Source organism: Macaca fascicularis, chromosome 14 (assembly GCF_037993035.2).
Source record: "Macaca fascicularis isolate 582-1 chromosome 14, T2T-MFA8v1.1".
Taxonomy (NCBI): domain Eukaryota; kingdom Metazoa; phylum Chordata; class Mammalia; order Primates; family Cercopithecidae; genus Macaca; species Macaca fascicularis.
Window position 1 is genome coordinate 70,812,209 of NC_088388.1, and position 25,636 is coordinate 70,837,844.

At 42.3% G+C, this 25,636-nt stretch overlaps 1 protein-coding gene across 19 annotated transcripts in view; it reads right to left on the minus strand.

Moving 5' to 3' along the window:
* Positions 1 to 25,636, minus strand: part of NUMA1 (nuclear mitotic apparatus protein 1) — an 81,162-nt gene that overhangs the window by 50,094 nt on the left and 5,432 nt on the right. For 9 of the 19 annotated variants that reach the window (XM_074014546.1, XM_015435420.3, XM_065529562.1 and 6 more), the window contains exon 2: positions 19,749 to 19,812. The exons of 2 other annotated variants lie outside the window; for them this stretch is intronic. The gene's annotated coding sequence lies outside the window, so the exon portion shown is untranslated. Of the gene's footprint in view, positions 1 to 12,271; positions 12,370 to 18,047; positions 18,175 to 19,748; positions 19,813 to 25,636 lie in introns of all 19 variants that reach the window. 8 more of the 19 variants (XM_065529555.1, XM_074014550.1, XM_065529553.1 and 5 more) reach the window with 2 other exon arrangements.

Genomic DNA, 25,636 nt, shown 5'->3' on the forward strand with positions numbered 1-25,636 from the left:
TCCAGGTCCACTTTTCCTTTTTCCATACCAGAATGCCTTTAATCACTGATAGAAATGAACAAACACGAATATGAGTTCTAAACAGGAAGATAGATTGCCTCAAGAACCAAACTTGTCAATATGTTACTAATAAGTGAAATAAGAGGGAATGGTGCCTAACATGGGCAGATAAAATAAAACCCTAAAATACCTATTGTGCTAGGGATTTGAACACACTTCAGGATTTTTAAGGAAGGTTGTGTCTCACATCTCAATTAATCTTCCCAAAAGAACCCTAAGAGGCAAGGTTTATTCCAATTTTATAAATTAGGATCCTAAGGCTCAGTAAGAAGAAAATACCTGCCTCAAGGTCGACTGGTAAGGCTGCAGAGCAAGAACTCAAAGAGACGTCTTCTAAATCCAGTGTTCTCTCCAGCACATCTCCGCTACATCCTCTATCTTTCTCATCAGTACAGGTCTTTATGTATACAAAGCATTTCTGCATTCATTGTTCATACTGCTTCTGCCACGGCTCATGAAAAGGGCAATACAGGTATCTAAATGGCACCAGATCTATATCCACCTTTTTTTTTTTTTTTTTTTTTTTTTGAGACAGGGTCTTGCTCCATCACCCAGGCTGGAGTGCAGTGGCACAATCATAGCTCGCTGCAACCTCAAACTTCTGGGTTCAAGTGATCCTCCCACCTCGGCCTTATAAGTAGCTGCTGCTACAACAGGCATGCGCCACCATGCCTGGCTATTTTTAATTTTTAGTAGCAATGAAGTCTATGTTGCCTAGGCTGGTCTCGAACACCTGGGCTCAAGGGATCCACCTGCACTGACCTCCCAAAGTGTTGGAATTAAAAGGTGTGAGCCACCGTGCAGGCCTATCCACACTTTTAAAGGTGCTAATAAATAACCTGATCACCATTACAGAAAATAAATCCTATGTATCTGGAGTCACTGAGAAGTACAAAATTTCACATAAGCAATTTTCCTACTAACTGAAATTTATCCCTTTTAAGGCGAAGTTCTTTCTTTATATCAAAACATATTCTCCAAAATATGTAAGATATATTACTCTTAGAATTAATGAAATTTAATCAGGAATATTCGACTATAAACATGATATAAACATCCTTTATACTGTGCTAGGAATTCAAAGATTTTTTTTTTTTTTTTTGAGACAGGGTCTCACTCTGTTGCCCAGGCTGGTGTACAGTGGTACAATCTTAGCTCACTGCAACCTCCGCCTCTCAGGCTCAAGTGATCCTCCCGACCTCAGCCTCCCAAGTAGCTGGGGCTACAGGCATGCGGGACCATGCCTGGCTACTTTTGTACTTTTTGTAGAGATGGGGTTTTGCCATGTTGCCCAAGCTGGTCTCAATCTCTAGAGCTCAAGCGATCAGCCCACCTTGGCCTCCCAAAGTGCTGGAATTACAGGTGTGAGCCACTGTGCCTGGCCCAAGGGCAAATCTTTAAACTTGAGTTTATAATCTTGTAGAGGAAGAGACACATCTGTAACCAAAATATGAGGCCAAAGAACATGGGCTTGGGGTGTGCTGAAAGGAAGGTAAGATAACACAAGCAAGGCTAGTGGGGGCCAACAACCCAGGGTGACTTACTGAAGAGAAGTGGGAGACGCTGAAGAGTCCTGGGCAGGAGAATGGTATACTACTTGTGCTTTTTTAAAAGATGACTCTAGCGCAACAGTGAGGCCAGAGGCAGAAAATGGACGTAGGTGGCAGCTGTAGAGGCAGACAGAAAACTGCACTGCCAGGGCAGGGGCAGTAGGAACTAAAACAGGTGGATCTGAAAGGCATTACAGAGGTAGAGACAATACTCTTAGCATATAGGGGTGTGGGAAAGGTGGGGAGCTAAAGAAAACACTAAGATTCTTGCTTTCATGGAAAGACTTTAGAATGGGAAAATAAGGGAAGGTACTGATTTAAAGGAGCTGTGAGGGACTAACTCAGGATGGGATGGAATGATGGGGAATGCTTTACATAGGAAGTGACATTTAAGCTAAATACTTAAAATATGAGGATAAGTAGAGCTTCACCAAAAAGTAAAAAAGGAATATTCTAGGCAGAGAAAACAGCACGTGCAAAGACAGAGCATATTACAGTTGAGCAATGGCATGCAGTTTTAGGGAGATGCATCAGATGATAAGAAGGGTAATAAGTAAGGCCAGGTGCAGTGGCTCACGCCTGTAATCCCAGCACTTTGGGAGGCCAAGGCGGGTGGATCATGAGGTCAGGAGATTGAGACCAACCTGGCCAACATGGTGAAACCCTGTCTCTACTAAAAATACAAAAACTAGCTGGGTGTGGTTGCGCGCCCGTAATCGCAGCTACTCAGGAGGCTGAGGCAGGAGAATCATTTGAACCTAGGAGGTGGAGACTGCAGTGAGCCGAGATCATGCCACTGCACTCCAGCCTGGTGACACAGCAAGACTCTGTCCCCCCCCCCAAAAAAAAAAGAACGGTAAGTAATACTAAATTGTGAGGCACTTGCCTCATGCTAAGAAATTGTAGGTGATGAGAAGACAATCAAGGTTTCTAAAGGAAGAACGTAAAGAGGAACAGCATGATCAGGGCTATGTTTCAGAAGGGAAACTGTATGAAGTACAGACTGGAATGGTAAGACACAAGAGGAAAGCAATAGAGCATAATGGCTAAGATTATGAGGTCTGAACCTAAAGACAACCTAATACAAATTCTGGGTTTATAGCTTAATAGCTCTGCAACCTTGGGCAAGTTATTTACTCTCTCTGTGCCCTCATTTTCCCCAGCTGTAAAATGGGAATAATAATAGTACTTTATCAGGCACATGCCACCATGCCTGGCTATTTTTCTTTTATTTTTGTAGAGACAGGATCTTGCTATGCTGTCCAAGCTGATCTCGAACTCCTGAACTAAAGTGAAGCTACCACCTTGGCCTCCCAGAGCACTGGGATAACAGGTATGAGCCACTGTGCCCAGCCCATAGTTTCTAATTACACCTTTTTGTATTTTATTAATTTATCTTTCTCTCACTGCCTTAAGTTCCATGAAATCACAAACTGTGTGCTCACCACTGAATTCTTAGAAATCAGTACAATAACTGGCACAGCATGAGTGTCTTGATAAGTACTTCTCAAATAAATGAAAGATTCCAAACCATATATTTTAAATTAACTCTATTTAAAATGTAACCTTTATATAGAACCCCAGGACACACAGAAGAAGACAGTTTGAAGTAAGGGATATTTGGAGACTTGTTCCCTCTGCTTCTCCCTGGTTCTTGAGTCAGTTCTATAGTTCTGTAAAGCTTTACAGAATGCAGTGCAAAAACCATTGTTTGTTACAAACAAGTAATGTATGTCTGAAGTAAGGCAATGACCATAAAGATGCAACAGTAGCTTTGAAAACTATTTATGATAGGCCCTGACAACCAATTACAGTAGGCCCTCTGTATCCATGGGTTCCGCATCTGTGGATTTAACCAACCTGAGATCAAAAACATTTTGGAGAAAAAAAAAGCATCTGTACTGAAGATGTATAAACTTTTTTTTCTTGTCATTATTTTAAACAATACAATGTAACAACTATTTACATATTATTTACATTGCATTATATAAGTAACCCAAAGATGATTTAAACTATACGAAGGATGTGTGTAGGTTACATGCAAATATTATACCATTTTTATGTAAGAGACCTGAGCATCCAAGGATTTTGGCATCTGTGGGAAGTCCTGGAACCAATACGCCACAGATACTGAGGGACAACTGTATAAATGAAGAATGAGAAAAGGAAAATTCTTGAAGCACCTCTAAATTTCATAGCTTGAGTGAAAAATAAATGAACATGTGTGCCAAAAAGCAAGATAAGAATGTAAGAGTGGCTGGGCACAGTGGCTCACGTTTGAAATCCCAGCACTTTGGGAGGTCGAGGCAGGTGGATCACTTGAGGCCAGGAGTTCGAGATCAGCCTGGCCAACATGGTGAAACCCCATCTCCACTAAAAATACAAAAAAATTAGCCGGGCATGGTGGCAGGCACCTGCAATCCCAGCTACTTGAGAGGCTGAGGCAGGAGAATCGCTCAAACCCAGGAGACAAAGGTTGCAGTTAACCGAGATCACACGATTGCAATCCAGCCTGGGAAACAAGAGCAAAACTCCATCTCAACAAAAAAAAAAAAAAAAAGAAAAAAAGTAAGAGTAACAATAACAATCTCCATTCATCTGAGCATAGTATCACCCCATCAAGCAAATACTATTAATACCCTCGACTTATAGAATAAATCTTTCACAATGTTAAGCAACCTGTCATGATCTTTATTAAAAAAGATCATGAGGCTAATAAGTAGCAGAATTAAGATTCAAACCCAAGTCTGTCCCACTCCAAGTCCAAAATCTAAACAGTCTTGCTATATTGGCAAGCAGTTTGAGGGTTAGGTCTTAGATGTGAGATATCTAATGGATGAACAGTTAGAAATAACCAGTAACTAATGAAAACTATGATTTGGGGTTAGAGATATGGATTTGGGTTCCATTTGGAACAGTGAATAAATTCAGAAGAGTGTCTATCAGAGGATCATACTTGCTTATAAGGCCTGTAAATGGGTGATGTACTCATTTGCCATTGAAGTTTGTTCATTTACCAAGGTCTCTGCCTTGAACAGATCTAGTGGGCCTCAGCATTAAGAGAGGAAGTAAAAAAAACTTCAGGAGAAATTCCAGATCTCTGGGGATTTCTGTTAGGACCTTTATATTATTTTTGTTTTGGGAGAATTTAACAGAAAGCCAGTGACACCAACGTCAACAAAAAAAATGAGACAGCAAAGGTGATAAAAAGAATACATTTGGGGATCATCATTTTCTCTCCTGCTTGAGATTCCACCGCTCTCAACAAAAATGACTATTATTTGTGTATGGCTCTTTACAACTAACAAAGTGTTTCCCGTTTACAAGATATTTCCTGTTTACCAATAATGTCACATGAACCTCACAACAGCTCTTTAAGGTGAGGGCATTATTATTTTCACTTTACCAAAGAGGAATGAAGTCCAGAAAAGTTAAGTTTACCTTGCCTAAGGTCATACAGCTAAAAAGCAACCGGGCCACGATGTAACCATGGTCTTCTGGCTCCTAATCTGGGGCTCTTTCCAGAAGACTCACCTGAGATAACATGAGCCACTCACTTATAAACCAAGAGTCATCATCCCTATGTATACTTTCACTGCATTTAAAAATAAAACAGTAGAGGGATAGTGACCGGGAAGGGGCGAATGATATGCTGGTAATGTTCTGTTTCTTGATGTAGGTGCTAGTAACACAGGTGTGTTCACCTTGTGGAAAGTCCTTGAGCTGTAAACTTTATGTACTTTTCTGTATATATGCCATACTGTAATTATTACATAACAGGCAAGCCAGGTACAGAGGCTTGCACTTGTAATCCCAACGACTCAGGAGGCTGAGATGAGAGGATCACTTGAGCCAGGAGTTCAAGACCAGCTTGGGTGACAAAGCGAGACCCCATCCCTCAAAAAAAAGAAAAGAAAAGGAAAGGAAAAAAAAGAAAAAAATTGGTTGGGCACGGTGGCTTACACCTGTAATCTTAGCACTTTGAGAGGCCGAGGCAGACAGATCACCTGAGGCCAGGAGTTCAAGACCAGCCTGGTCAACACGGTAAAACCTCATCACTACTAAAAATACACACACACACACACAATTAGCCAGGTGTGGCGGTACACGCCTATAATCCCAGCAACTCAGGTGGCTGAGGCACAAGAATTGCTTGAACCTGGAAGGTGGAGGCTGCAGTGAGCCGAGATCATACCACTTCACTCTAGCCTGGGTGACACAGCGAGACTCTGTCTCAAGAAAAACAACAACAAATAAAAAAAAAATTAGCCAGGTATGGTGGCATGCCTGAAGTCTCAGCTACTCAGGAGGCTAACGCCGGAGGATCACTTGAGCTCAGGAGTTTGAGGCTTCAGTGAGCTACGATTGTGCCACTGTACCCCAGCCTGGGTGACACAACAAGATCCCATCTCTTTTTTTTTTTTTTTTCTTTTGAGATGGAGTTTTACTCTTGTTGCCCAGGCTGGAGTGCAGTGGCGCGATCTTGGCTCATTGCAACCTCCGCCTTCCAGTTTCAAGTGATTCTCCTGCCTCAGCCTGCCGAGTAGCTGGGATTCCAGGTGTCCACCACCACACCCAGCTAATTTTGCATTTTTAGTAGAGACAGGGTTTCACCATGTTGGCCAGGCTGGTCTTGAACTCCTGACCTTGTGATCCACCTGCCTCGGCCTCCCAAAGTGCTGGGATTACTGGCATGAGCCATCGCGCCTAGGCAATATCCCATGTCTTTAAAAAAAAAAAAAAAAAAGGGCAAGCAAAACAAAATCAAAACTGAGGAACACTAAGTTGGATGTGTCACATTTGTTACTCGATTTCTCAAATAGTAGCTACATATAGGACATCTACCAGTTATAAAAAGATGCACAAAATTCCTGCACACTCAAACAATATATCCACCCAATTGTCCCAATCCAGAATATCTTAGTGATGTGAATGAATCTGACAGGATTGGAAGTAACAGAAGCCCAGGAAAGGACAAAGATTTTTGTTACGAAAACAAAAATGGCATTGAAAATGGAACTATCCTACATCATCAATGCTGAGATATCTCAATTTCAGAAATAACAAAAATGTGGGAAAAAAAATGGCCAGTGACAATTGAAAGATACTACCAATTGTAAAATACATCCCAATTTCAGTGTTAAAATATTAAAAAAGCAAAAAAACAAAAAAAGCATTTTAAAACAAAGGAAATACAATATTCTAATCTCAAAAGGTAGCTCAATTGTGGGATAACAGATTTGTGAAGCACATCTCCTTGTACAAGCTCTTTGTTTTAGAGATAAGGACACTAAAGCCTTCAAGTTATTAAATAACCTTACTAAATTAAAGCTCACACATCAGAAAGTTGGTAACTACAACTAGAAAGCTGGTTCCCTGAATGCTCGTTCTCTTGCCACTACCCAGATGCCTCCTTTAAATCCAAAAGAAGATTTACATATTAATTCCACATTAAAACTCTATTTTGACTTTTATATTTCTTTACTTCATTAACTCACTAAAAAATAATAAAAGTTAACCTTTAAAAATCATTTAATTGATTTTTGGGCACGGTGGCTCATATCTATAATCCCACCACTTTGGGAGGCTGAGGCAGGTGGATCCCTTGAGGTCAGGAGTTCCAGACCAGCCTGGCCAACGTGGTGAAACCCCATCTCTACTAAAAATACAAAAATCAGTCGGGCACGGTGGCAGGTGCCTGTATTCCCAGCTACTTGGGAGGCTGAGGCATGAGAATTGCTTGAACCCGGGAGGTGGAGGTTGCAGTGAGCCAAGATCGCAACACTGCACTCCAGCTTGGGGAACAGAGCGAGACTCAGTTTCAAAAAAAAAAAAAAAAAAATTGAGCTGGGCGTGGTGGCTCATGCCTGTAATCCCCGCACTTCGGGAGGCTGAGGCAGGTGGATCGCCTGAGGTCAGCAGTTCGAGACCAGCCTGGCCAACACAGTGAAATCCCGTCTCTATTAAAAATACAAAAAAATAAAAAATAAAAAGAAGCTAGGCGTGGTGGCAGGTGCCTGTAATCCTAGCTACTAGGGAGGCTAAGGCAGAAGAATCGCTTGAACCTGGGAGGCGGAGGTTGCAGTGAGCCAAGATTGTGCCACTGCATTCCAGCCTGGGCAACAAGAACAAAACTCTGTCTCAAAAAAAATAATTAATTAATTAATTAAGATGAAACGATGTTTAGAAAACTTCGTTTCTTGCTTACACAAGTTTGCTCTCCTTGTTCTTCAAAACCAGTGAAGCAATACAAAGTTAGATAAAAGATAAAATTAGTAATCTCCCAGCCCCTTTCCATTCCTCTCCAAGGCCTCCTACAAGATGAGAAATGGTTACATATTTTTGTGCCCCCAAAAAACATAAATACAAATATATTGGAAAGGGTTTTGTTGCTCTGTTTTTAGAAAACTAGGTTTAAACTTCACACATTGCTCTGCAACTTATCTCATCTAACAATTTATCAACATCTCCCCCCAAGCGTCAATAACTAAAATCCTAACTCATACTTTTAAAAAGCTACATAGAAGTCCATATAAGGAATAATGTGTTCACATATTTTTCTATTGAGGGAATGGCTATTTTCAATGTTACCATTTCAAACAATGCTGTAATGAGTATCCTTGATATATTTCAAGTGAAAGAAAAAAACTATTTCTACACACATACTTTCCTTGTTGTCCCAATGTTTTGATTACTCCTGGTCTTATCATCATCCCTACCTCCCTTGCTCAGAGAATCATCCTCAGGGTTCAGTGTGATGACAGAGAACGAAGTAATTTGGAGAATGTTAAGATAAGACACGTGATAGTGACTGTTGGTAAATTGAAAATGGCCTGTCTTGGCTGCCTCTCCCAGTCACTTGCACATGCTATCCCCCTCCTCTCCTTACATGTGCTCCCTGTTCTGGTCCCAGCAGCTGCTTCCAACTCAATTGATGTGGAAAGAGTTGCCTACTTTGTCATACTCCTAACCCTGGCAAGTGCAGACAGGCCCAGGAGCTCTCCAAACAATTGGGAAGGAGAAAAAATACATTATCACTGTGAAATAATATAATACAGAGGTATCTAGAGTAAAATGTAAAACTCTCTCTTCATTAAGCCTCAATCCACATTTGCCAGTGGCACTCCCCAGCTCACAAGTGACCACTGTTAGAAGTCTGTTGTACAATCTTTCGGATTTTTCCTAAGCATGTACACCTACAGGTATATAGTCACATACAGGTATGTATGTTTGGTCCACATACCTGTAATCATACCATATGTTCTGCAACTTGCCCTTTTCACGTAAAAATTTCTTTGATATATTTCCATACCAGCACATAATAGATTCCTCACATTTTTAAATAATTTTTTTTGAGACACAGTCTCACTCTGTCACCCAGGCTGGAGTGCAGTGGTGCCATCATGGCTCACTGCAACCTCGACCACCTGGGCTCAGGTGATCCTCCCACCTCAGCCTCCCGGTAGCTGGGATTACAGGTGTGCACCACCATACCCAGCTAATTTTTTTGTAGAGATGGGGTTTCACCATGTTGCCCAAACTGCTCTCAAACTCCTAGGCTCAAACAATCCACCCACCTTGCCCTCCCAAAGTGCTGGGATTACAGGTGTGAGCCATCGTGGCTGGCAATTCCTTACACTTTTAAAAGCTTAAAAAAATCCTATGGTAAGAATGTGCCACAACTTTTTTTTCCCATTTTGCTACATCTGGACATTTAAGTTGTTCACAGTGTTTTGCCATGTCAAAGAATGCTGCATTGATAACACTGGCAGCACATCTCTAATTTTACATACAAGCTAATATTTCTCTAGAATATATACCAATAATTAGAATTGATGGGTTGAGAAGCTTGTGTATTTTAAATGTTAACAGACATTCCCAAATTACCATCTAAAACTGTGTACTAGTTTATAGTATCACCAACAGAGGATAAAAATTCCCATCTACACCCTTCTACCAACATATTTTATCAATATATAAGATAGAACATATTATTGTTTTAATTTATATCTTATTTCCAGAAAAGTTAAACATCTCCTCACATGTGCAACTGTTCATTCTTATTTCTTATGAAAGGTATTACCATTTTGATTTTAAACATGAGGGTTCAGAGATGCTAGAGTGACACAACCAGTAAGTAGCAGACATCAAAGCTTTTTTTTTTTTTTTAACAATTTCCCATCAAAACTAGGCCTCTTTTTGTCAAGTGTACTTCCCCCTACCAGCAGCCAGCAAACTATAGCCTGTAAATTAGTAGCCCATATTTTGTAAATCAGGTTTTACTAAAACATAGCCACGCCCATTCATTTAAGTATTGTCTACGGCTGCTTTTGTTCTCCAATGGCAGAGGTGAGTAGTTACAACCATATGGTCTGCAAAGCCTAAAATATTTACTACTGGGGTCTAAACAGAAACAATAACTTGGCCGGGCACAGCGACTCACACCCGTAATCCCAGTACCTTGGGAGGCTGAAGTGGGTGGACTGCTTGAGCCAAGGAGTTCGAGACCAGCCTGGGCAACATGGCAAGATTCTATCTCTACAAAAATTACAAAAACAGCCAGCTGGGGTGGCACACACCTATAGTCCCAGATACTCGGGAGGCTGAGGTGGGAGGACTGCTTGAGCCTGGGAGGCCAAGGCTGTGGTGAACCATCATTGCACCACCACATTCCAGCCTGGGAGACAGAGTGAGACTTCATGTCAAAAAAACAAAACACACACACAAAAAAAACAAGAAAACTAAAGAAAAGTTCAAGTCTGGGCACAGTGGCGAAGGCCTGCAATCCCAGTACTTTGGGAGGCCGAGCGAGTCCCCATCTCTACAAAAAATAAAAAAAAATAGGCCAGGCACGGTAGCCCACACCTGTAATCCCAGCATTTTGGGAGGCCGAGGTGGGCGGATCACAGGTTAGGAGAATCGAGACCATCCTGGCCAACATGGTGAAACCCCATCTCTACTAAAATTACAAAAATTAGCTGGCTGTGGTGGCATGTACCTGTAAACCCAGCTACTCAGGAGGCTGAGGCAGGAGAATCACTGGAACCAGGGAGTTGGAGGCTGCAGTGAGCCAAGATCGTGCCACTGCACTCCAGCCTGGCAACACAGCAAGACTCTGTCTAAAAAAATTAAAAAATTAAAAATTAGCCAGGCACAGGGGTGTGTGCCTGTAGTTCCACCTACTTGGGAGGCTGAGGCAGGAGAACCAAGCAGTTCCAGGTTGCAGTGAGCTATGATCGCACCACTGCACTCCAGAATTTGGGTGAGAGAGCAAGACCCTGTCCCAAAACAAAAAAAGAAAAGCTTCTCAGTGGGGATTAGTGATGGTCTAATTGGCCACAGCCAGAGCATGGCTATGTTACAGTGTGTGGTTCATTTTCTAATAAATTTATATGCAGTACAGGTCTGGTATATAATCCCAAAGGAAAGAGCCCAAAACACTCAAATGAAGTCAAAAGACTTATCTTTACTTCGGGGTTGCAACACCAAAAGATTTCCTATGCACTACTCTTCATCTTCCTTGTTTCTTTTTTTTTTTTTTTTTTTTTTGGAGACTGAGCCTCATTCTGTTGCCCACGCTGGAGTGCAGTGGTACAATCATAGCTTACCACAGCCTCAACCTCCCAGGCTCAAGCGATCCTCCTTCCTCAGACTCCTAAGTAGCCGGGACCACAAGTGGGAGCCACCACACCTGGCAAATTTTTGTATTTTTTTGTAGAGACAGGGCCTTGCCATGTTGCCTAGGCTCATCTCGAACTCCTGGGCTCAAGCAATCCTTCTGCCTCTGCCTCCCAAAGTGCTGGGATTATAGGCATGAGCCACCGTGCCTGGCCCCTTATTTAATTTTGTTTAATGGGAAACAAACAAATCTGGTTCCTACTGTCCTTCAGTGATTTTGACAATGTAGTTCCTACCCACACACCACAATAATACAAAACCAAAGCAAGCTCCACTATGTCTACTGCTAAACACCCCCAACAAACACACATACACACCACACCACCCCACACCCCACCCCCACCCCACACCACACAACCCAACACAGGTGTCTCCTTCCCTTTTGCTAGCAGATTCGCTAGGAAGCAGCTGAACATTTCCAGCATGTCAAGGGCCCCTGACCATTGTGGGGAAGGAAGGCCAATTCTCCCCTCTAGATTGTACCCTTCTGAAGATCCTGGCCATGAAAGAAGTCATTTCTACAGAGAATTTTAAGCCATTCAATTCCTGTACGGCAGGCAGGGAAGGTGTCATCCTCCCCATTTCATCAGTGGAGGAACTCAGTGTAACTTGTTTCATTTCCTCTTACTTCAAAAGGTCACTTTAAGTAATAGGGTCATTTAGGTAATATCAGTGATCTTTTCAATTTCTCCTCGCATTCTCTCCCAAATTTTGGTTTTACAAAATAATGGTTAAAAAAAAAAAAAGCTATCATACTCTCCAGGAAATTTAACTTAATATAGAATTTTGAATGAGAAATTAATAATCAAAGAACAGTGCATTTTAGGCGGGGTGCGGTGGCTCATGCCTGTAATCCTAGCACTTTGGAAGGCCAAGGCGGGTGGATCACCTGAGGTCAGGAGTTCAAGACCAGCCTGGCCAACATGGTGAAACCCTGTCTCTACTTAAAATACAGAAAATTAGCTGGGTGTGGTGGTACGCACCTGTAATTCCAGCTACTTAGGAGGCTGAGGCAGGAGAATCGCTTGAACCCGGGAGGCGGAGGTTGCAGTGAGCTGAGATCGCGCCATTGCACTCCAGACTGAGGGACAAGGGCGAGATTTCGTCTCAAAAAACAAACAAACAAAGAACAGTGCATTTTCTTACACAAATAAACAGGTATGAAGTGGTTCTCTGGATAGGAACTTGGCAATACATATCAACCTTAATGCCTGTAATCCTAGCACTTTGGGAGGCTGAGGCAGGTGGATCACCTGAGGTAAGGAGTTCGAGACCAGCCTGACCAACACGGAGAACACCATCTTAAAAAAATACAAAATTAGCCAGGCATGGCAGCACATGCATGTAATTCCAACCACTCGGGAGGCTGAGGCAGGAGAATTGCTTGAACCTGGAAGGTGGAGGTTGCAGTGAGCTGAGATCGTGCCATTGCACTCCAGCCTGGGCAACAGGAGCGAAACTCCATCTCAAAAAAAAAACAAAAAACGAAAAACAAAACCTTGATATTTGGGCCAGGTGTGGTGGTGGCACATGCCCAAAATCCCAGCACTTCGGGAGACTGAGGTGGAAGGACTGCTTGAACCCAGGAGTTCAAGACCAGCCTAGGCAACATAGTGAGACCTCATCTCTACAAAAAAAATAAAAAATTAGCCAGGTATGGTGGTGCACACCTGTGGTCCCAGTTACTCAGGAGGCTGATGTGAGAGGATCACTTGAACCCCAGAAGGTTGAGACTGCAGCGAGCTGTGATCACACCACTGCACTCCAGCCTGGGTGACAGAGTGAGACCCTGTCTCAAAACAAACAAAGAAACAAAGAAACAAAAATGTTCATATTTGGCGGGGTATGGTGGCTCATACCTGCACCAGGAGGATCTCTTGAGGCCAGGAGCTCGAGACCAGCAATCTTCTCGCCTCAGCCTCCCAAAGTGCTGGTGCTAGGATGACAGGCATGAGCCACTGCACCCAGCCTAAACTAGTAAATTTTGTTACGTACATTTTACCAAAACTAAAAAAAAAAAAAAAAAAAAGCTGGCTGGGTACAGTGGTTGAAGCCTATCACCCCAGCACTTTGGAAGGCCAAGTTAGGATTGCTTGAGCCCAGGAGTTCAAGACCAGCCTGGGCAACACAGTGAAACCATGTCTCTACAAAAAATTTAAAAATTAGTCAGGTGTGGTGCTGCACACCTGTAGTCCCAGCTACTCAGGAGGCTAAGGTGGGAGGATCACTTGAGTCTGAGCTTGGGAGGCTGAAACTGTAATAAGCTGTGATCATACTACTGCACTCTAGCCTGGGTAATAGAGTGAGATCTTGTGGTAAAAAAAAAAAGAAGCTCATGTTCTTTCATCAAACAATTCCAATCACAGAAATAAAAGTTTAGGAAACAATCTGAAATACAAAGATATATGGACATTAACAGAATTATTTATCATTCTGAAAAACTGAAGAAAAACTAAATATCTAACAATAACTTAAATTATGACATGAATATACATATGATGAAATCTTTTTTTTTTTTTTTTTTTGGAGACGGAGTCTCGCTCTGTCGCCCAGGCTGGAGTGCAGTGGCCGGATCTCAGCTCACTGCAAGCTCCACCTCCCGGGTTTACGCCATTCTCCTGCCTCAGCCTCCCGAGTAGCTGGGACTACAGGCGCCCGCCACCTCGCCCAGCTAGTTTTTTTGTATTTTTAGTAGAGACGGGGTTTCACTGTGTTAGCCAAGATGGTCTCGATCTCCTGACCTCGTGATCCGCCCGTCTCGGCCTCCCAAACTGCTGGGATTACAGGCTTGAGCCACCGCGCCCGGCCTATATGATGAAATCTTAAGCAGTCACTTAAAATGTTTTAAATAAGTTTGGCTGGGTACAGTGGCTCACGCCTATAATCCCAGCACTTTGGAAGGCTGAGGTGGGAGGATTGCTTAAGCCCAGGAGTTCAAGACCAGTCTGGGCAACATAGTGGACTCCACTTCTACAAAAAATAAAAACAAAAAAAATTAGCTGGGCATGATGGCATGCGCCTGTAGTCCCAGCTACTTGGGAAGCTAAAGCAGGAAGATCACTTGAGCCCAGGAGCTCAAGGCTACAGTGAGCTAGGACTGCAATGGTACCACTGCACTCCAGCCTGAGTGACAAAGCAAGGCCCCATCTCTGGGAAAAAAAAAAAAAAAAAAAGTTTTAAATAATTTTAATGACATAGGGAAATACTCAAGAAATGTTGAATTTTAAAAGCAGGATATAGGCTGGGTGCAGTGGCACACGCCTGTAATCCCAGCCCTTTGGGAGGCCAAGGCAGGTGAATTGCTTGGGCTCAGGAGTTCAAGACCAGCCTGGGGAACATGGTGAAACCCTATCTCTACAAAAAAATACAAAAATTAGCCGGGCACAGTGGCATGCACCTGTAGTCCCAGCTATTTGGGAGGCTGAGGTAGGAGGATCACTTGAGCCCAGGAGGTTGAGGCTGCAGCGAGCTGTGATCGTACCACTGCACTCAAGCCTGGGTGAGAGAGTGAGACCCTGTCTCAAAAAAAAAAAAAAAAAAAAAGAAGGCAGGATAAAACTATTATGGTATGGCCCCATTTTTAAAACTATATATATAAATATTTATAGACAGATAGATATATCATATACATATCTATCCCTCTCCCCACATACTTGTGAGTTTGTATATGTGTATGTATACTTGTAAGGAAGTATACCAAATAGTGTTCATTTCTGAGTTGTAGAATTATGGGTGCCTTTTACTTTCTCCCTTAACACATTATTTTTCATGTTTTCTAAATAGCACCATCATATACAATTAGGAAAAAATTAGTTTCATATTGTTTAATCTAGTATTTGTAGATATGTATCATAAAAAAAACCAAAAACATAGACAAAAACTTATGCATAATAATGTTCATGTAAAGATACACAAAAAACTATTAATATATAATGGTTACTTCTGCAGGGCAGAACTAGGGCAAAGACTTTTTGGGGACTTGTTATATCTATTACAAAAATGATTTGAAAAAAATTCCATTATTATTTTAAAAAACCTGAAAGCATATAAAAATCCTATATGATAGACTATTATGCAGCCATTACAAATATTTATGAAGCGTATATATAAATTTATATAATGAAAAAATGGTAAATGGGGAAAAAAGCAGAATATAAAATTTTAGGTAATATATGATCTGGAAATTGCAAAACCAGAAATATGCAAGCACAAAATACTAAAAGAAAATATGCTAAAATAAGAACAGTAGTTTTCTCCAGATAGTGGGATTATGGGTGGTTTCAGTTTTCTTCCTTATACTTCTCTGTGTTTTTCACATGTCCTAGAATGAGTATATACTATTTTCCAATCAGGCTCAAAAAATGTTTTTGGTTTCTGCCCTATAATGAAAAGCCCGCTCCTTGTGAGAAATTTTATCCACAAAGAATTATCAGTAGTAAGCAATCCACTAGCAATAAGACTGTTCATAATGTATATGCCTAAGAAAATCATCTTTGGTGGGTAGTGAGCTCAGTTTAAAGGGACACAGCTCTGACCACTTCCTGCCTTTTTGCTTTTGGAGTTGTTTTAGTAAATATAACTGAGGAATCAAGATACCAAACAGGAGATGCCTGACAAACTTTATACTGTATTATAAGAACCAGGACCACCACTTTCTCTCAACCTAACCTCTAAGACTTTACACTGAAGAACAGACAAGACTTAAATAACATAGATTGGGTCATGTTAGTCTGTAAATCAAAAACACTTAATAGCTAATTCCATGAAGAATAAAATCCAAATCTCTTAGCATGACACTTAAGGTTCTCTAAGATCCAACCCTCAAAATTTCCTCCCCAGCCTCATCTTCCCCTCATTCCCTAAAATATCCTCTATCTCAGGCACATTTTCCCCATGTGGAAACGCCAGGCATTTTCCAAGCTCTGTGCCTTTGCCCATGGTGTGACCTCCATCAAATGCCCTGTCTCCTAAACCTACTGAACTCCTGTTATTCCTTTACAACCTAGCTAAAATGCCTTCTCCCTTCAGAAACTCTCCTTATCGCTCCCACAATCAGGAACAATTGTTCTTTCCTCTACATGCTCCCATATTGCTTGTTCCTCTGCAAACTTAATTACAATCCTCCCTGGGTGGATGCTAGCTGTAATACTTGTTTCATTTTACTAAACTCCTGGAGGGCAGAAACCATTTTAAAATCATTTCTAAGGCCAGGCGCGGTGGCTCAAGCCTGTAATCCCAGCACTTTGGGAGGCTGAGACGGGCGGATCACGAGGTCAGGAGATCGAGACCATCCTGGCTAACACGGTGAAACCCCGTCTCTACTAAAAAATACCAAAAAAAAAAAAAAAAAAAACTAGCCGGGCGAGGTGGCGGGCGCCTGTAGTCCCAGCTACTGCGCCACTGCACTCCAGCCTGGGCGACAGAATGAGACTCCGTCTCAAAAAAAATAAAATAAAATAAAATCATTTCTACTCTTGCACACTGCTTGCACACAGTAGGTACTAAATATGCTGCCTGAGTAAATGACAGCCAATTGGCCCTAATCTGAATTCTTTCAGTGGTACAGCCATGGATGGCAAATTGTCAAAGAAGCTAGTCCCTCTAATTGCAAGTTATATATGTAGCATGAGTGACCAGCAGAAAATGTCAAGGGCTTGCCACTTTATGAGGACTGGCAAGATGACTACGTTTACACAATCCTAATTAAAACTAAAGGGCACTGAGGGAAAAGAAGAGAAATAGGAAGATTAAGAGGTATGGATTCTACAGGTCACCTCCTCTCCTTAGTGAGCTTGCTAGGCACTAGGCTGGAAGATCTGGGCTACAAAGTAGCCTATTTTATCTTTGGGGTCACCTGTAGGATCTAAGTATTGAAAAGCAACTGATTAGGCCACTTTGTCCTCCAGCAATTGGCTCTGCTCTTGGGCATTAACTTCTAATTCTGGTACACAAGGCTCTTTCTCTAAATGAATCCCACTGTACCAATCATGAGGAGAATCCCTTTAAAGAAAGGCTTGAAATTAGTAACAGCAGGAAACAAAGTCTCACAATTGTCTGAATCACAATATTTACACTGTCCATTTTGATGAAATTCACCCCCACCTCCTTCAAACAATAAGTCCTACCAAGGAATGACTTCTCTCAGGACTAACATGTCCTGTGATTGTTTTTCAGGAGCAATCTTCCAGTGCCTGCTTCTCATTAAATAGCTACTTAATGTTTGATCATCCAGCTGTGACTCTAAGTAGAGAGTAAAGTAACTATAATTTAGGAAGTAAAAAGGAAATTCCACTCCTACCCCAAGTCCAGTAGTCAAACAGCTTAGAATAGACATTTCCCTACCTCAGACCTCCTTAGGCTTATCCAATTTTCAGATCTAGAACTTTTAGCATCTCTTAACTTTTCCAATATAAAAATGAGGAAAACAATGTTTAAAGAAAGAAAGAGAACTGCAAATGATTATACAGTAACTTAGTGACAGAATCTTTTGAACAGGCTGTCTAATACCTCATTTTACTGATCAGTTTTCAAGGCCACCATTTCCAGGAACAGATTACAGGGCACTATAATATAATCAGCTTAATTTGCATATATTCAAGGTAACAGCCCCTATGCTTGACCCCTTCACCATCTTCCTGCCTACCTTTTTTCAAACCCACAACGGCTAACAACAAAAAACAAATCAAGGTAGTGATTTAATACATCATTTCTCCCTAAAACAGACTGGAGCTACCAAACCATCTGCTTCAGCCTCACCACCTGGGACTCATCTTGATTGATTTGGGTGTGCTGGTGGGCAGTGGCTGCCATAGCCTGAAGAATTCTTCCAACTCTTTCTGTGGGTCTTCTGGAGATGGGACTGCAACGGCTCCTCAGCTGCAGTTTCCTATAGAGCAACATGTTTCAACTCTTTTCAGCCCTCAACACACTTGTGATTTGGGAAAAGTACCAGGAGAAAGACCAGTTTTTGGCAGGGCGCGGTGGCTCACGCCTGTAATCCTAGCACTTTGGGAGGCCAAGGCGGGTGGATCACTTGAGGTCAGGAGTTTAAGACCAGCCTGGCCAACATGGTGAAACCCTGTCTCTACTAAAAATACAAAAAATTAGCTGGGCATGGTGGCACATGCCTGTAATCACAGCTACTAGGGAGGCTGAGGCAGGAGAACCGCTTGAACCTGAGAGGTAGAGGTTGCAGTGAGCCGAGATCCTGCCATTGCACTCCAGCCTGGGTGACAGAGACCCTGTCTACAAAAAAAAAAAAAGAAAGGCCAGTTTTCTCCACTATCTAGTCACCCCAATGTATAAGCAAGCATAGGCACAGTCACTATAAAGGAAAGTGACTTGTTTTCCAGCAGACATTTCTAATCTTATTAAATCAAATGAAAACTGCAATCAAAATACTCTCCTTAGGAAGTTATTTACTTATTCTAACAAAACACTTCTTTGGGAGCTGCTTTTAAAGTCTACTCCATGTGAGACAAACAGAAAAATTTGGTGTTACTGTTTTATAGTCACACCTCATTCTTCACCAAAAAAGGTATGGCCTTGCATGACTTTTTGGCTCACGACATCTTCTGGCTGTTTCTAAAAACTGAATCCACCAAGCTAAGAGTAAAGATTTGCTACCTCTGAGCATACTCAAAGATTGGCTCAGAGGTAATCTGAGGCAATGACACCATCACCAAAGGAAATCTAAAGGCTGAGAACACAATTACTTTGAAGGGGTCAAACTTATAAACATTGTAATTGCCCCATAATTACAATCAAGGGGGCAAGACATGTACAATATCTGTCACATTTGTTCAGTTATTACATTACTTTATAATTACACATTATATAATGATAAATTTCGGCCCTGGAAGAAATCTTCAAGATCATATAATCCAAACTGTCCCTTTATACATATGAGAAAAGTTCAGTCCATTGACGTTATGCAATTTGTCCCTGGTCACACATCTGGTTAGCAACAGTCAGGACGAGAAACCCAGACACCCGAACTCCCAGCATAATGCACCCATACATACTTATGCATACAGCTCCTCCTCCCCTGCTTCTCACTTCCTTCATTCCCCTGATCAAAAGGGACATAAATAACTTGGGACACTAAAGCACACCAAGAATGGTTCTGAAACCCAGTAGTGGAGAAATAATGGCTTAAAGAACAGGACTTCTCTGTAGTGGCCTCAATGGCCAATGTTTAGTGTCTGGCTCACAAGAGTTCTGGGCAATCTACCTCAGAGCAAGGTCCAGAGAAAACCTCTGGACACCACCCTACCACAGTTAGAAAAATATCTTTATTAAACCTCTCTGCTCTCCTCCTACAGTAACCTATTTGCTTCAAATAATTCAAAGACAGTCATTTTGAAGAACCTGAGTCAGGGAAAAAGTAAATAGTAGAGCTCCTGCTCAGGACAAATCTGACCTATGAAAAAGTAGAGGGCAGGAACCATTTTGACTTACCTCCTGGTAGAAGCCTCCACACACTAGAACAGGGTGATCCCCGGCAGTCTGGCTTTGTTTCCACCTAGGGAAGGGGCAAAGGGACAGGAATGATTATTCATTCCCCTAACCCACCCACTCTTGGTCAGCTCAGCCTCACGGTATCCTGGGCAACCCCAGTATTCTGTGGATCGGACAGCAAGCAGAAGGGAAGCCATGCAGGCCAGGTCAATGGGGTGAGTCAGTGGCAGAGCAGGAAGAGTCACTGGGGCAGAAATTCTGGCCTTCCGTGGCAAGACTGCCAAGCCACACCCACACTTGGTCAGCACTGTGAAGGCCCTGCCCTCTTAGGATTTCAGTCTCTAAGTCAGAAAGCTGCTTCCTCAGGAGGCCCCACACCACTCTCATTTTCAAGTGTCTCTCCTCCTGCTAAAAAATCTTCCACAGTTTTCTTCTCCCTAAAGCATCTTATCTAAATTCTTTGGCTTAACTTTCCAAATCCTCCATTATATGGCCTCAAGTCATTTATTCAACCTTATTTTCCACTATTCTACAGAATACACTCTGAATTGATCAAGCCAATCTTCCCACTTCTCTCTGCGTGAGCCAAGCCTTTTCTCATTTCCCTGCCTTCAATTATCCAGGAGTGGTAAATTCAAACGTCGTCAGGGGTCAGGCAACTAACAGAAACAAATGATCCAGGCAAGGTGCAGTGGCTGACAGCGGTAATCCCAGCACTTTGGGAGGCTAAGGTGGGCGGCTCACTTGAGCTCAGGAGTTCGGGACCAGCCTGGGCGACATAGAAAATCTCTGTCTCTACAAAAACACAAAAATTTAGCCGGGTGTGGTGGATTGTGCCTGGGTTCTACCTACTTGGGAGGTTGCAGTGAGCTGAGACTGCACCACTGGATTCCAGCCTGGGCAAAGGAGCGAAACCCTGTATCCAAACAAAACAAAACAAAACAAAACAAAATGATCCAGCAGGGCACATGGCAGATCTAGGAAACATTGCACTCCCGTAAAGGCATTCAAATATTTTAATTCAAATATTTATGTGGTATCTCATTGTGAGCATCACAGTAACCTTTTTTTTGAGACGGAGTCTCGCTCTGTTGCCCAGGCTGCAGTGCAGTGGCCAGATCTCAGCTCACTGCAAGCTCCGTCTCCCAGGTTTACGCCATTCTCCGGCCTCAGCCTCCCGAGTAGCTGGGACTACAGGCGCCCACCACCTCGCCCAGCTAGTTTTTTTGTATTTTTTAGTAGAGACGGGGTTTCACCGTGTTAGCCAGGATGGTCTCGATCTCCTGACCTCGTGATCCGCCCGTCTCAGCCTCCCAAAGTGCTGGGATTACAGGCTTGAGCCACCGCGCCTGGCCACAGTAACCTTTTAAATAGTTATTAATACTTTATCTTGCAAATGAGGAAACTTCTCCAAGGTTAGGTAACTGGCAAAATGCTGGGCACAGTCTCTAGACCTGTCTGATGCCAAAGCAAGAGCTCTATACTATTAGGCTTCTAGCAGTACAAACACCATGGAAGATACAGAACCCTCAAAGTCACTTTTCATGATACACAACCTTAATAGTAGGATGGAAAGCCCAAATCACAACTTATCTAACCATATCCCAACTGCCTCCAATTCTGTCCATCTTCCAAACCCCATCTTTCTGCCAAAGTATTTCATTCCTAGTTATTCCAAGTCCTACTGAATTCCTTCTTCTGTAAATTCCTACAGAGTTTATAGATTAGATAGCACAAATAAGTGCTAACTTATATACTGTCTTACAAAATCAGATACTGCTTCTATGTATTTTAGTGTCAGCCTCATCAAACTATTGTATTAAACTATATAGTTCTTCTACCAAAAACGCCTAACCTGAATCTAATCCAGAAGAAACAATCAAACAAATGCTATGAAAGATAAAAAGGCATTCAGATTAAAAAAGAACTGTTCAAAGTTAAAGCAGACTAAAGACATCACAGTCATTACAACTAAGTGCATAAATACACGCGTGATCCTTCAGTGAATCTTGAATTTTAAAAAACTCAATAAAAAACATCATTGGGAAAATACAAGAAATCTGAACAAGTACTATACATTGGATGCACTGAATCAATGTTAAGTTTCCTGAGTGTTAACAGTACTGTAGTTATACAGGAAGATACCTTTTTCTCATGAAATACTTTTTTTTCTTATGAAATACTTTTTTTTCTTATGAAATACTTTTTTTCTTATGAAATGTTGAAATAAGGATTAAATAATATGATATTTACATCTAACAGTCAAAAAGATTCAGAAAAGGATAAATAGAGAGCAAATTTGGCAAAATGTTAATAGGGAAGCTAAATGAAAAGTATATAAGTATTTGTTATATTATTTTGCAAAATATCTATAGGTTTGAAAATTTTCAAACTAAAAAAATTTAGTAAGGAGGGAAATCCTGTATTATATACTTTTTTATATACTCAGATCTGTGACAGATATAATAGGCACTCATTACATTAGGTATCTGCTCACTACCTAAGAAAACTGGGCATTTGGAGGTCAGCAATCAGACAGAGTCCACTTTGCTGCAGCTCATGAGGTGTATAGCAGGAAATTCTTAGGGAATAAGAGGTTTCTCCAAAACTCACATTGTCTCACCACAGGAAATCTAGAAAAGCAGGCAATTACCTCACTTCTCATTGAGGCCATCACAGAAGTACAGGCACTGAACAAATGCCCACTTACAGGGCTGAATGCAGTTGCTGCCCACACGTTGGTACCCAGTGGTAAGGTGGATACAATGTGACCTCAGAGGACCAAGTGTTGAGGTCACGTTGCATCCACCTTGCCACCGGGTACCAAAAATTTGACAACATGCAAAACAAGTGTCTCTGGCCAGTCACAGGAAGGCACTCAAGTATCAAATAAACATGCCTGAAATACATGCAGTCTTTCCTTCTCACCAGATAAACCAGTTCTCAGCTGCAATAAAGCAGAAGAAATCTGCAAGGCTGAATCACTGGCATTTCCTGTGCAGACTTCAAAGAAACTGGCCCTTCAATAGGACAGAAAGAGCAGGCGACACAGCTGCCAAAAGAGGCCTCAACCCAGGATCATGCTATGCAATAATGCCTTCTCTCCCTTCTACAGCCATCAGATACATCATTTCTACTTTTGCCAAATGGCCCCTTATTAGGGCAACTGATTATCTAATGGTCAACCCTTTACCTTGGTTCTCTCCTCCCCTCAATGAGACCCAAGATACTGGCCTTCCAGACAGCTTCTCCCCCAATTTTCCAGAGGAATAGTCAAAACCATTCCCCTAAAACCTCTATTAACTGGAGTAAAATGTATAGTGCTGTGACATGGAATTTGCTTCTCAAACCTATCAGGTTTAGCCTTTTTACCAAAGACTTAGAATGAAAACCTAGAAGGCCTGCTTGTCAAGCTTTGGAATTAAACTGTGAATCATAGACAATACAATGTTTTTAGATTTAACCAGGCAAGAAGATCTCAATAGGTCTGATGTTACCAAAAAATAAGAAATAATGTAACAGAATTAAGTATAAAGTCCTGTATTTAGAATAAGAAAACCAAATCAACAATCATAGAATAGTAGAGACTGGTACAGAAGTTCAAACTGCTATAAAAAGGCTGCCTTTGGCCAGACGCAGTGGCTCACACCTGTAACCCCAGCACTTTGGGAGGCTGAGGCAGGTGGATCACTTGAGGTCAGGAGTTCAAGACCAGACTGGCCAACATGGTGAAACCCTGTCTCTACTAAAAATACAAAAATTGGGCCAGACGCAGTGGCTCACGCCTGTAATCCCAGCACTTTGGGAGGCCAAGGCGGGCGGATCACCTGAGGTTGGGAGTTCGAGACCAGCCTGACCAACATGAAGAACCACCATCTCTACTAAAAATACAAAAAAAAAAAAAAAAAAAATAGCTGGGCTTGGTGGCACATGCCTGTAATCACAGCTACTCAGGAGGATGAGGCAGAAGAATCACTTGAACCTGGGAGACAGAGGTTGCGGTGAGCCGAGACTGCGCCATTGCACTCCAGCCTGGGCACCAGGAGTGAAACTCCGTCTTCAAAACACAAAAAAATCCCAAAAAATTAACCAGGCAGTAGTGGTGTGCGCCTGTAATCCCAGCTACTCAGGAGGCTGAGGCAGGAGAATCACTCGAACCTGGGAGGCAGAAGTTGCAGTGAGCAGAGATTGCACCACTGTACTCCAGTCTGGGCAATAGAGCGAGGGTCCATCTCAAAAAAAATAAAAAGAAGTAGTTTCTGTAAAGTACTTTGAACAGTGCCTAGTTCACAGCATATACTGGAAAAAAAAAAAAAGTCACCTATTGCTATTACTAACTGTTGATAGAACAGATCAGGCTGGGTGTGGTGGTTCATGCTTGTAATCCCAGCACTTTGAGAGAACTGCTTGAGCTCAAGAGTTTGAGACCAGCCTGGGCAACATAGCGAGACCTCGTCTCTACTAAAAATAAAGAGTTGCCAGGCACAGTGGCGTGCACCTGTAGTTCCAGCTACTCAGGAGGCTGAGGTGGGAGGATAGCTTGAGTCCAGGAGATTGAGGCTGCAGTGAGCTATGATGACGCCACTGCACTCCAGCCAGTGACAGAGCAAGACCCTGTCTCAAAATAACAAGCAGGCTGGGTGCAGTGGCTCACGCCGGTAATCCCAGCACTTTGGGAGGCCGAGGTGGGTGGATCACCTGAGGTCAGGAGTTCAAGACCAGCGTGGGCAACATGGTCAAACCCTGTCTCAACTAAAAATACAAAAATTAGCCAGTTGTGGTGGCACGTGCCTTTAATCCCAGCTACTCGGGAGGCTGAGGCAGGAGAATCGCTTAAGCCCGGGAGGCAGAGGTTGTAATGAGCCAAGACTGTACCACTGCACTCCAGCCTGGGTGACAAGAGTGAGACTCCATCTCAAAATAAACAAATAAATAAAATAAAAATAATAAACAATACAAAAAACAGACCAGATAACCTGAACACCTTCCTATTAAATATGCCTGGAAGTGCTCAGAAAAATATAATAAACATCCTTTTAGACTGTGCCAGCTATTAAGGTATTGTCTCTCAGCTCCAAATCTACCGTTATGCTCCGCTTTGTGATGCTGGGGCCTGGACTCCACTAAACCCCATTTCGCATTTGCCAGCGGGCTCCCTGTCAACAGGGAGTGATAAAGGGAAAACAGAAGACAAGAGAAGGCTACAAGAGACTTCCTCCTTCCTGTAGCCTAATGTTTCTTGACAACAGAAGTTGGTTCTTCCCAGTTGCTTTCTAACCTCCCAAAACCAGCCTCCTGCCCCTCAAAGGCACCAGCATCAGCTAAGTAAGGCTCAACAGAAGCCAGCTCCTCCAGGTTCCTCCTATGAGGGCCTGAGAAACCAGCAGCACCAGGCAACACCCTCTCTCCAGAGAATCTGGGTGCAGCTCCTCCAGATCCCTCTAGACTTCTAGGTTCTGGTAACCCCAGCCTTCCTCCCTGTTTTTCAGTCCTGGATGAGAAAACTTCTTTATGCAGTTATTATATCGAAGTTACTTTAATATTCCCTTTTTGCTTTTTCAGCCCTCCATCAAGGCTTTAAACCAATCTCCTTTATGGATTTCACTCTATTGTGTGGTTTCTGTTTTGCTGATTGGATCTGAACTGACATATAGATAAACTGAGCTCTCAAGAAAGTAAGAAAAATCCCCAGGAACCAAAAACAAAGAATTAGTGAGGAGGATTGAGTGAGCTGATGACATAGCTGTCCTAGCAGTGTATGGAATTTATAACACCCTCATAGGTTCAGAAGACAGATCTTGAGTCCACAAAAGGCACTGAGATCCCTGTGCAGAGGCAAGACTCTTAAATTTATACTAAGATAATAAACTAGGAAAAAAAAATCTGTC